Raw genomic sequence first — 9661 nt, forward strand, 5'->3', positions numbered from 1 at the left:
AGTTCGGCGTTTGATTGCGCCTGGTTATGGACACTCAAAGTCCGAATCTAATGGTAGGGTCAAATATACACCTTGGTTTTTGTATATTTCTCTAAATATATATACACAGAGTAAGGAGATGCGTGGCCAAATACACCGTTTCATTTCGACACCTCACCCTGACTTGGTTTTATGGGTGTAATGCCAGTTCCGACTTTGCCGACGCCTCCCCCAAGTCAGTCCTCGTTAGTATAGTGGTGAGTATCCCCGCCTGTCACGCGGGAGACCGGGGTTCGATTCCCCGACGGGGAGGACGATACAAGTTTTTATGGAGTTCGGCGTTTGATTGCGCCTGGTTATGGACACTCAAAGTCCGAATCTAATGGTAGGGTCAAATATACACCTTGGTTTTTGTATATTTCTCTAAATATATATACACAGAGTAAGGAGATGCGTGGCCAAATACACCGTTTCATTTCGACACCTCACCCTGACTTGATTTTATGGGTGTAATGCCAGTTCCGACTTTGCCGACGCCTCCCCCAAGTCAGTCCTCGTTAGTATAGTGGTGAGTATCCCCGCCTGTCACGCGGGAGACCGGGGTTCGATTCCCCGACGGGGAGGACGATACAAGTTTTTATGGAGTTCGGCGTTTGATTGCGCCTGGTTATGGAAACTCAAAGTCCGAATCTAATGGTAGGGTCAAATATACACCTTGGTTTTTGTATATTTCTCTAAATATATATACACAGAGTAAGGAGATGCGTGGCCAAATACACCGTTTCATTTCGACACCTCACCCTGACTTGGTTTTATGGGTGTAATGCCAGTTCCGACTTGGCCGACGCCTCCCCCAAGTCATCCTAGTATAGTGGTGAGTATCCCCGCCTGTCACGCGGGAGACCGGGGTTCGATTCCCCGACGGGGAGGACGATACAAGTTTTTATGGAGTTCGGCGTTTGATTGCGCCTGGTTATGGACACTCAAAGTCCGAATCTAATGGTAGGGTCAAATATACACCTTGGTTTTTGTATATTTCTCTAAATATATATACACAGAGTAAGGAGATGCGTGGCCAAATACACCGTTTCATTTCGACACCTCACCCTGACTTGGTTTTATGGGTGTAATGCCAGTTCCGACTTTGCCGACGCCTCCCCCAAGTCAGTCCTCGTTAGTATAGTGGTGAGTATCCCCGCCTGTCACGCGGGAGACCGGGGTTCGATTCCCCGACGGGGAGGACGATACAAGTTTTTATGGAGTTCGGCGTTTGATTGCGCCTGGTTATGGACACTCAAAGTCCGAATCTAATGGTAGGGTCAAATATACACCTTGGTTTTTGTATATTTCTCTAAATATATATACACAGAGTAAGGAGATGCGTGGCCAAATACACCGTTTCATTTCGACACCTCACCCTGACTTGGTTTTATGGGTGTAATGCCAGTTCCGACTTTGCCGACGCCTCCCCCAAGTCAGTCCTCGTTAGTATAGTGGTGAGTATCCCCGCCTGTCACGCGGGAGACCGGGGTTCGATTCCCCGACGGGGAGGACGATACAAGTTTTTATGGAGTTCGGCGTTTGATTGCGCCTGGTTATGGACACTCAAAGTCCGAATCTAATGGTAGGGTCAAATATACACCTTGGTTTTTGTATATTTCTCTAAATATATATACACAGAGTAAGGAGATGCGTGGCCAAATACACCGTTTCATTTCGACACCTCACCCTGACTTGGTTTTATGGGTGTAATGCCAGTTCCGACTTTGCCGACGCCTCCCCCAAGTCAGTCCTCGTTAGTATAGTGGTGAGTATCCCCGCCTGTCACGCGGGAGACCGGGGTTCGATTCCCCGACGGGGAGGACGATACAAGTTTTTATGGAGTTCGGCGTTTGATTGCGCCTGGTTATGGACACTCAAAGTCCGAATCTAATGGTAGGGTCAAATATACACCTTGGTTTTTGTATATTTCTCTAAATATATATACACAGAGTAAGGAGATGCGTGGCCAAATACACCGTTTCATTTCGACACCTCACCCTGACTTGATTTTATGGGTGTAATGCCAGTTCCGACTTTGCCGACGCCTCCCCCAAGTCAGTCCTCGTTAGTATAGTGGTGAGTATCCCCGCCTGTCACGCGGGAGACCGGGGTTCGATTCCCCGACGGGGAGGACGATACAAGTTTTTATGGAGTTCGGCGTTTGATTGCGCCTGGTTATGGAAACTCAAAGTCCGAATCTAATGGTAGGGTCAAATATACACCTTGGTTTTTGTATATTTCTCTAAATATATATACACAGAGTAAGGAGATGCGTGGCCAAATACACCGTTTCATTTCGACACCTCACCCTGACTTGGTTTTATGGGTGTAATGCCAGTTCCGACTTGGCCGACGCCTCCCCCAAGTATAGTGGTGAGTATCCCCGCCTGTCACGCGGGAGACCGGGGTTCGATTCCCCGACGGGGAGGACGATACAAGTTTTTATGGAGTTCGGCGTTTGATTGCGCCTGGTTATGGACACTCAAAGTCCGAATCTAATGGTAGGGTCAAATATACACCTTGGTTTTTGTATATTTCTCTAAATATATATACACAGAGTAAGGAGATGCGTGGCCAAATACACCGTTTCATTTCGACACCTCACCCTGACTTGGTTTTATGGGTGTAATGCCAGTTCCGACTTTGCCGACGCCTCCCCCAAGTCAGTCCTCGTTAGTATAGTGGTGAGTATCCCCGCCTGTCACGCGGGAGACCGGGGTTCGATTCCCCGACGGGGAGGACGATACAAGTTTTTATGGAGTTCGGCGTTTGATTGCGCCTGGTTATGGACACTCAAAGTCCGAATCTAATGGTAGGGTCAAATATACACCTTGGTTTTTGTATATTTCTCTAAATATATATACACAGAGTAAGGAGATGCGTGGCCAAATACACCGTTTCATTTCGACACCTCACCCTGACTTGGTTTTATGGGTGTAATGCCAGTTCCGACTTTGCCGACGCCTCCCCCAAGTCAGTCCTCGTTAGTATAGTGGTGAGTATCCCCGCCTGTCACGCGGGAGACCGGGGTTCGATTCCCCGACGGGGAGGACGATACAAGTTTTTATGGAGTTCGGCGTTTGATTGCGCCTGGTTATGGACACTCAAAGTCCGAATCTAATGGTAGGGTCAAATATACACCTTGGTTTTTGTATATTTCTCTAAATATATATACACAGAGTAAGGAGATGCGTGGCCAAATACACCGTTTCATTTCGACACCTCACCCTGACTTGGTTTTATGGGTGTAATGCCAGTTCCGACTTTGCCGACGCCTCCCCCAAGTCAGTCCTCGTTAGTATAGTGGTGAGTATCCCCGCCTGTCACGCGGGAGACCGGGGTTCGATTCCCCGACGGGGAGGACGATACAAGTTTTTATGGAGTTCGGCGTTTGATTGCGCCTGGTTATGGACACTCAAAGTCCGAATCTAATGGTAGGGTCAAATATACACCTTGGTTTTTGTATATTTCTCTAAATATATATACACAGAGTAAGGAGATGCGTGGCCAAATACACCGTTTCATTTCGACACCTCACCCTGACTTGTGGCCAAATACACCGTTTCATTTCGACACCTCACCCTGACTTGGTTTTATGGGTGTAATGCCAGTTCCGACTTTGCCGACGCCTCCCCCAAGTCAGTCCTCGTTAGTATAGTGGTGAGTATCCCCGCCTGTCACGCGGGAGACCTGGGTTCGATTCCCCGACGGGGAGGACGATACAAGTTTTTATGGAGTTCGGCGTTTGATTGCGCCTGGTTATGGACACTCAAAGTCCGAATCTAATGGTAGGGTCAAATATACACCTTGGTTTTTGTATATTTCTTTAAATATATATACACAGAGTAAGGAGATGCGTGGCCAAATACACCGTTTCATTTCGACACCTCACCCTGACTTGGTTTTATGGGTGTAATGCCAGTTCCGACTTTGCCGATGCCTCCCCCAAGTCAGTCCTCGTTAGTATAGTGGTGAGTATCCCCGCCTGTCACGCGGGAGACCGGGGTTCGATTCCCCGACGGGGAGGACGATACAAGTTTTTATGGAGTTCGGCGTTTGATTGCGCCTGGTTATGGACACTCAAAGTCCGAATCTAATGGTAGGGTCAAATATACACCTTGGTTTTTGTATATTTCTCTAAATATATATACACAGAGTAAGGAGATGCGTGGCCAAATACACCGTTTCATTTCGACACCTCACCCTGACTTGGTTTTATGGGTGTAATGCCAGTTCCGACTTTGCCGACGCCTCCCCCAAGTCAGTCCTCGTTAGTATAGTGGTGAGTATCCCCGCCTGTCACGCGGGAGACCGGGGTTCGATTCCCCGACGGGGAGGACGATACAAGTTTTTATGGAGTTCGGCGTTTGATTGCGCCTGGTTATGGACACTCAAAGTCCGAATCTAATGGTAGGGTCAAATATACACCTTGGTTTTTGTATATTTCTCTAAATATATATACACAGAGTAAGGAGATGCGTGGCCAAATACACCGTTTCATTTCGACACCTCACCCTGACTTGGTTTTATGGGTGTAATGCCAGTTCCGACTTTGCCGACGCCTCCCCCAAGTCAGTCCTCGTTAGTATAGTGGTGAGTATCCCCGCCTGTCACGCGGGAGACCGGGGTTCGATTCCCCGACGGGGAGGACGATACAAGTTTTTATGGAGTTCGGCGTTTGATTGCGCCTGGTTATGGACACTCAAAGTCCGAATCTAATGGTAGGGTCAAATATACACCTTGGTTTTTGTATATTTCTCTAAATATATATACACAGAGTAAGGAGATGCGTGGCCAAATACACCGTTTCATTTCGACACCTCACCCTGACTTGTGGCCAAATACACCGTTTCATTTCGACACCTCACCCTGACTTGGTTTTATGGGTGTAATGCCAGTTCCGACTTTGCCGACGCCTCCCCCAAGTCAGTCCTCGTTAGTATAGTGGTGAGTATCCCCGCCTGTCACGCGGGAGACCTGGGTTCGATTCCCCGACGGGGAGGACGATACAAGTTTTTATGGAGTTCGGCGTTTGATTGCGCCTGGTTATGGACACTCAAAGTCCGAATCTAATGGTAGGGTCAAATATACACCTTGGTTTTTGTATATTTCTTTAAATATATATACACAGAGTAAGGAGATGCGTGGCCAAATACACCGTTTCATTTCGACACCTCACCCTGACTTGGTTTTATGGGTGTAATGCCAGTTCCGACTTTGCCGATGCCTCCCCCAAGTCAGTCCTCGTTAGTATAGTGGTGAGTATCCCCGCCTGTCACGCGGGAGACCGGGGTTCGATTCCCCGACGGGGAGGACGATACAAGTTTTTATGGAGTTCGGCATTTGATTGCGCCTGGTTATGGACACTCAAAGTCCGAATCTAATGGTAGGGTCAAATATACACCTTGGTTTTTGTATATTTCTCTAAATATATATACACAGAGTAAGGAGATGCGTGGCCAAATACACCGTTTCATTTCGACACCTCACCCTGACTTGGTTTTATGGGTGTAATGCCAGTTCCGACTTTGCCGACGCCTCCCCCAAGTCAGTCCTCGTTAGTATAGTGGTGAGTATCCCCGCCTGTCACGCGGGAGACCGGGGTTCGATTCCCCGACGGGGAGGACGATACAAGTTTTTATGGAGTTCGGCGTTTGATTGCGCCTGGTTATGGACACTCAAAGTCCGAATCTAATGGTAGGGTCAAATATACACCTTGGTTTTTGTATATTTCTCTAAATATATATACACAGAGTAAGGAGATGCGTGGCCAAATACACCGTTTCATTTCGACACCTCACCCTGACTTGGTTTTATGGGTGTAATGCCAGTTCCGACTTTGCCGACGCCTCCCCCAAGTCAGTCCTCGTTAGTATAGTGGTGAGTATCCCCGCCTGTCACGCGGGAGACCGGGGTTCGATTCCCCGACGGGGAGGACGATACAAGTTTTTATGGAGTTCGGCGTTTGATTGCGCCTGGTTATGGACACTCAAAGTCCGAATCTAATGGTAGGGTCAAATATACACCTTGGTTTTTGTATATTTCTCTAAATATATATACACAGAGTAAGGAGATGCGTGGCCAAATACACCGTTTCATTTCGACACCTCACCCTGACTTGGTTTTATGGGTGTAATGCCAGTTCCGACTTTGCCGATGCCTCCCCCAAGTCAGTCCTCGTTAGTATAGTGGTGAGTATCCCCGCCTGTCACGCGGGAGACCGGGGTTCGATTCCCCGACGGGGAGGACGATACAAGTTTTTATGGAGTTCGGCGTTTGATTGCGCCTGGTTATGGACACTCAAAGTCCGAATCTAATGGTAGGGTCAAATATACACCTTGGTTTTTGTATATTTCTCTAAATATATATACACAGAGTAAGGAGATGCGTGGCCAAATACACCGTTTCATTTCGACACCTCACCCTGACTTGGTTTTATGGGTGTAATGCCAGTTCCGACTTTGCCGACGCCTCCCCCAAGTCAGTCCTCGTTAGTATAGTGGTGAGTATCCCCGCCTGTCACGCGGGAGACCGGGGTTCGATTCCCCGACGGGGAGGACGATACAAGTTTTTATGGAGTTCGGCGTTTGATTGCGCCTGGTTATGGACACTCAAAGTCCGAATCTAATGGTAGGGTCAAATATACACCTTGGTTTTTGTATATTTCTCTAAATATATATACACAGAGTAAGGAGATGCGTGGCCAAATACACCGTTTCATTTCGACACCTCACCCTGACTTGGTTTTATGGGTGTAATGCCAGTTCCGACTTTGCCGACGCCTCCCCCAAGTCAGTCCTCGTTAGTATAGTGGTGAGTATCCCCGCCTGTCACGCGGGAGACCGGGGTTCGATTCCCCGACGGGGAGGACGATACAAGTTTTTATGGAGTTCGGCGTTTGATTGCGCCTGGTTATGGACACTCAAAGTCCGAATCTAATGGTAGGGTCAAATATACACCTTGGTTTTTGTATATTTCTCTAAATATATATACAGAGTAAGGAGATGCGTGGCCAAATACACCGTTTCATTTCGACACCTCACCCTGACTTGGTTTTATGGGTGTAATGCCAGTTCCGACTTTGCCGTCGCCTCCCCCAAGTCAGTCCTCGTTAGTATAGTGGTGAGTATCCCCGCCTGTCACGCGGGAGACCGGGGTTCGATTCCCCGACGGGGAGGACGATACAAGTTTTTATGGAGTTCGGCGTTTGATTGCGCCTGGTTATGGACACTCAAAGTCCGAATCTAATGGTAGGGTCAAATATACACCTTGGTTTTTGTATATTTCTCTAAATATATATACACAGAGTAAGGAGATGCGTGGCCAAATACACCGTTTCATTTCGACACCTCACCCTGACTTGGTTTTATGGGTGTAATGCCAGTTCCGACTTTGCCGACACCTCCCCCAAGTCAGTCCTCGTTAGTATAGTGGTGAGTATCCCCGCCTGTCACGCGGGAGACCGGGGTTCGATTCCCCGACGGGGAGGACGATACAAGTTTTTATGGAGTTCGGCGTTTGATTGCGCCTTGTTATGGACACTCAAAGTCCGAATCTAATGGTAGGGTCAAATATACACCTTGGTTTTTGTATATTTCTCTAAATATATATACACAGAGTAAGGAGATGCGTGGCCAAATACACCGTTTCATTTCGACACCTCACCCTGACTTGGTTTTATGGGTGTAATGCCAGTTTCGACTTTGCCGAGGCCTCCCCCAAGTCAGTCCTCGTTAGTATAGTGGTGAGTATCCCCGCCTGTCACGCGGGAGACCGGGGTTCGATTCCCTGACGGGGAGGACGATACAAGTTTTTATGGAGTTCGGCGTTTGATTGCGCCTGGTTATGGACACTCAAAGTCCGAATCTAATGGTAGGGTCAAATATACACCTTGGTTTTTGTATATTTCTCTAAATATATATACACAGAGTAAGGAGATGCGTGGCCAAATACACCGTTTCATTTCGACACCTCACCCTGACTTGGTTTTATGGGTGTAATGCCAGTTCCGACTTTGCCGACGCCTCCCCCAAGTCAGTCCTCGTTAGTATAGTGGTGAGTATCCCCGCCTGTCACGCGGGAGACCGGGGTTCGATTCCCCGACGGGGAGGACGATACAAGTTTTTATGGAGTTCGGCGTTTGATTGCGCCTGGTTATGGACACTCAAAGTCCGAATCTAATGGTAGGGTCAAATATACACCTTGGTTTTTGTATATTTCTCTAAATATATATACACAGAGTAAGGAGATGCGTGGCCAAATACACCGTTTCATTTCGACACCTCACCCTGACTTGGTTTTATGGGTGTAATGCCAGTTCCGACTTTGCCGAAGCCTCCCCCAAGTCAGTCCTCGTTAGTATAGTGGTGAGTATCCCCGCCTGTCACGCGGGAGACCGGGGTTCGATTCCCCGACGGGGAGGACGATACAAGTTTTTATGGAGTTCGGCGTTTGATTGCGCCTGGTTATGGACACTCAAAGTCCGAATCTAATGGTAGGGTCAAATATACACCTTGGTTTTTGTATATTTCTCTAAATATATATACACAGAGTAAGGAGATGCGTGGCCAAATACACCGTTTCATTTCGACACCTCACCCTGACTTGGTTTTATGGGTGTAATGCCAGTTCCGACTTTGCCGACGCCTCCCCCAAGTCAGTCCTCGTTAGTATAGTGGTGAGTATCCCCGCCTGTCACGCGGGAGACCGGGGTTCGATTCCCCGACGGGGAGGACGATACAAGTTTTTATGGAGTTCGGCGTTTGATTGCGCCTGGTTATGGACACTCAAAGTCCGAATCTAATGGTAGGGTCAAATATACACCTTGGTTTTTGTAAAGTTCCGAATTTGCCGACGCCTCCCCCAAGTCAGTCCTCGTTAGTATGGAGTGGTGAGTATTTTTATGGAGTTCGGCGTTTGATTGCGCCTGGTTATGGACACTCAAAGTCCGAATCTAATGGTAGGGTCAAATATACACCTTGGTTTTTGTATATTTCTCTAAATATATATACACAGAGTAAGGAGATGCGTGGCCAAATACACCGTTTCATTTCGACACCTCACCCTGACTTGGTTTTATGGGTGTAATGCCAGTTCCGACTTTGCCGACGCCTCCCCAAAGTCAGTCCTCGTTAGTATAGTGGTGAGTATCCCCGCCTGTCACGCGGGAGACCGGGGTTCGATTCCTCGACGGGGAGGACGATACAAGTTTTTATGGAGTTCGGCGTTTGATTGCGCCTGGTTATGGACACTCAAAGTCCGAATCTAATGGTAGGGTCAAATATACACCTTGGTTTTTGTATATTTCTCTAAATATATATACACAGAGTAAGGAGATGCGTGGCCAAATACACCGTTTCATTTCGACACCTCACCCTGACTTGGTTTTATGGGTGTAATGCCAGTTCCGACTTTGCCGACGCCTCCCCCAAGTCAGTCCTCGTTAGTATAGTGGTGAGTATCCCCGCCTGTCACGCGGGAGACCGGGGTTCGATTCCCCGACGGGGAGGACGATACAAGTTTTTATGGAGTTCGGCGTTTGATTGCGCCTGGTTATGGACACTCAAAGTCCGAATCTAATGGTAGGGTCAAATATACACCTTGGTTTTTGGATATTTCTCTAAATATATATACACAGAGT

General features: G+C 47.9%; 28 non-coding genes across 28 annotated transcripts; all 28 read left to right on the top strand.

Moving 5' to 3' along the window:
* Positions 1-219: 219 nt before the first annotated feature.
* Positions 220-291, top strand: TRNAD-GUC (transfer RNA aspartic acid (anticodon GUC)). The gene has a single exon. It is a non-coding gene; the product is annotated as a tRNA-Asp (tRNA).
* Positions 292-530: 239 nt separating this feature from the next.
* TRNAD-GUC (transfer RNA aspartic acid (anticodon GUC)) lies at positions 531-602 on the top strand. Its single transcript has one exon. It is a non-coding gene; the product is annotated as a tRNA-Asp (tRNA).
* Positions 603-1147: 545 nt separating this feature from the next.
* On the top strand, positions 1148-1219 carry TRNAD-GUC (transfer RNA aspartic acid (anticodon GUC)). The gene has a single exon. It is a non-coding gene; the product is annotated as a tRNA-Asp (tRNA).
* Positions 1220-1458: 239 nt separating this feature from the next.
* On the top strand, positions 1459-1530 carry TRNAD-GUC (transfer RNA aspartic acid (anticodon GUC)). The gene has a single exon. It is a non-coding gene; the product is annotated as a tRNA-Asp (tRNA).
* Positions 1531-1769: 239 nt separating this feature from the next.
* TRNAD-GUC (transfer RNA aspartic acid (anticodon GUC)) lies at positions 1770-1841 on the top strand. Its single transcript has one exon. It is a non-coding gene; the product is annotated as a tRNA-Asp (tRNA).
* Positions 1842-2080: 239 nt separating this feature from the next.
* Positions 2081-2152, top strand: TRNAD-GUC (transfer RNA aspartic acid (anticodon GUC)). The gene has a single exon. It is a non-coding gene; the product is annotated as a tRNA-Asp (tRNA).
* Positions 2153-2688: 536 nt separating this feature from the next.
* Positions 2689-2760, top strand: TRNAD-GUC (transfer RNA aspartic acid (anticodon GUC)). The gene has a single exon. It is a non-coding gene; the product is annotated as a tRNA-Asp (tRNA).
* A 239-nt stretch (positions 2761-2999) lies between these two features.
* Positions 3000-3071, top strand: TRNAD-GUC (transfer RNA aspartic acid (anticodon GUC)). Its single transcript has one exon. It is a non-coding gene; the product is annotated as a tRNA-Asp (tRNA).
* Positions 3072-3310: 239 nt separating this feature from the next.
* Positions 3311-3382, top strand: TRNAD-GUC (transfer RNA aspartic acid (anticodon GUC)). The gene has a single exon. It is a non-coding gene; the product is annotated as a tRNA-Asp (tRNA).
* A 282-nt stretch (positions 3383-3664) lies between these two features.
* Positions 3665-3736, top strand: TRNAD-GUC (transfer RNA aspartic acid (anticodon GUC)). The gene has a single exon. It is a non-coding gene; the product is annotated as a tRNA-Asp (tRNA).
* Positions 3737-3975: 239 nt separating this feature from the next.
* TRNAD-GUC (transfer RNA aspartic acid (anticodon GUC)) lies at positions 3976-4047 on the top strand. The gene has a single exon. It is a non-coding gene; the product is annotated as a tRNA-Asp (tRNA).
* A 239-nt stretch (positions 4048-4286) lies between these two features.
* TRNAD-GUC (transfer RNA aspartic acid (anticodon GUC)) lies at positions 4287-4358 on the top strand. The gene has a single exon. It is a non-coding gene; the product is annotated as a tRNA-Asp (tRNA).
* Positions 4359-4597: 239 nt separating this feature from the next.
* TRNAD-GUC (transfer RNA aspartic acid (anticodon GUC)) lies at positions 4598-4669 on the top strand. The gene has a single exon. It is a non-coding gene; the product is annotated as a tRNA-Asp (tRNA).
* A 282-nt stretch (positions 4670-4951) lies between these two features.
* On the top strand, positions 4952-5023 carry TRNAD-GUC (transfer RNA aspartic acid (anticodon GUC)). Its single transcript has one exon. It is a non-coding gene; the product is annotated as a tRNA-Asp (tRNA).
* Positions 5024-5262: 239 nt separating this feature from the next.
* On the top strand, positions 5263-5334 carry TRNAD-GUC (transfer RNA aspartic acid (anticodon GUC)). Its single transcript has one exon. It is a non-coding gene; the product is annotated as a tRNA-Asp (tRNA).
* A 239-nt stretch (positions 5335-5573) lies between these two features.
* TRNAD-GUC (transfer RNA aspartic acid (anticodon GUC)) lies at positions 5574-5645 on the top strand. The gene has a single exon. It is a non-coding gene; the product is annotated as a tRNA-Asp (tRNA).
* A 239-nt stretch (positions 5646-5884) lies between these two features.
* On the top strand, positions 5885-5956 carry TRNAD-GUC (transfer RNA aspartic acid (anticodon GUC)). The gene has a single exon. It is a non-coding gene; the product is annotated as a tRNA-Asp (tRNA).
* A 239-nt stretch (positions 5957-6195) lies between these two features.
* On the top strand, positions 6196-6267 carry TRNAD-GUC (transfer RNA aspartic acid (anticodon GUC)). The gene has a single exon. It is a non-coding gene; the product is annotated as a tRNA-Asp (tRNA).
* Positions 6268-6506: 239 nt separating this feature from the next.
* TRNAD-GUC (transfer RNA aspartic acid (anticodon GUC)) lies at positions 6507-6578 on the top strand. Its single transcript has one exon. It is a non-coding gene; the product is annotated as a tRNA-Asp (tRNA).
* A 239-nt stretch (positions 6579-6817) lies between these two features.
* On the top strand, positions 6818-6889 carry TRNAD-GUC (transfer RNA aspartic acid (anticodon GUC)). The gene has a single exon. It is a non-coding gene; the product is annotated as a tRNA-Asp (tRNA).
* Positions 6890-7126: 237 nt separating this feature from the next.
* TRNAD-GUC (transfer RNA aspartic acid (anticodon GUC)) lies at positions 7127-7198 on the top strand. Its single transcript has one exon. It is a non-coding gene; the product is annotated as a tRNA-Asp (tRNA).
* Positions 7199-7437: 239 nt separating this feature from the next.
* On the top strand, positions 7438-7509 carry TRNAD-GUC (transfer RNA aspartic acid (anticodon GUC)). The gene has a single exon. It is a non-coding gene; the product is annotated as a tRNA-Asp (tRNA).
* A 239-nt stretch (positions 7510-7748) lies between these two features.
* TRNAD-GUC (transfer RNA aspartic acid (anticodon GUC)) lies at positions 7749-7820 on the top strand. Its single transcript has one exon. It is a non-coding gene; the product is annotated as a tRNA-Asp (tRNA).
* Positions 7821-8059: 239 nt separating this feature from the next.
* TRNAD-GUC (transfer RNA aspartic acid (anticodon GUC)) lies at positions 8060-8131 on the top strand. The gene has a single exon. It is a non-coding gene; the product is annotated as a tRNA-Asp (tRNA).
* A 239-nt stretch (positions 8132-8370) lies between these two features.
* TRNAD-GUC (transfer RNA aspartic acid (anticodon GUC)) lies at positions 8371-8442 on the top strand. Its single transcript has one exon. It is a non-coding gene; the product is annotated as a tRNA-Asp (tRNA).
* Positions 8443-8681: 239 nt separating this feature from the next.
* On the top strand, positions 8682-8753 carry TRNAD-GUC (transfer RNA aspartic acid (anticodon GUC)). Its single transcript has one exon. It is a non-coding gene; the product is annotated as a tRNA-Asp (tRNA).
* Positions 8754-9146: 393 nt separating this feature from the next.
* Positions 9147-9218, top strand: TRNAD-GUC (transfer RNA aspartic acid (anticodon GUC)). The gene has a single exon. It is a non-coding gene; the product is annotated as a tRNA-Asp (tRNA).
* A 239-nt stretch (positions 9219-9457) lies between these two features.
* Positions 9458-9529, top strand: TRNAD-GUC (transfer RNA aspartic acid (anticodon GUC)). The gene has a single exon. It is a non-coding gene; the product is annotated as a tRNA-Asp (tRNA).
* Positions 9530-9661: the final 132 nt, after the last annotated feature.

This window comes from Crinia signifera, chromosome 11, assembly GCF_055691185.1.
Source record: "Crinia signifera chromosome 11, ASM5569118v1, whole genome shotgun sequence".
NCBI classification, from domain to species: Eukaryota; Metazoa; Chordata; class Amphibia; order Anura; family Myobatrachidae; genus Crinia; species Crinia signifera.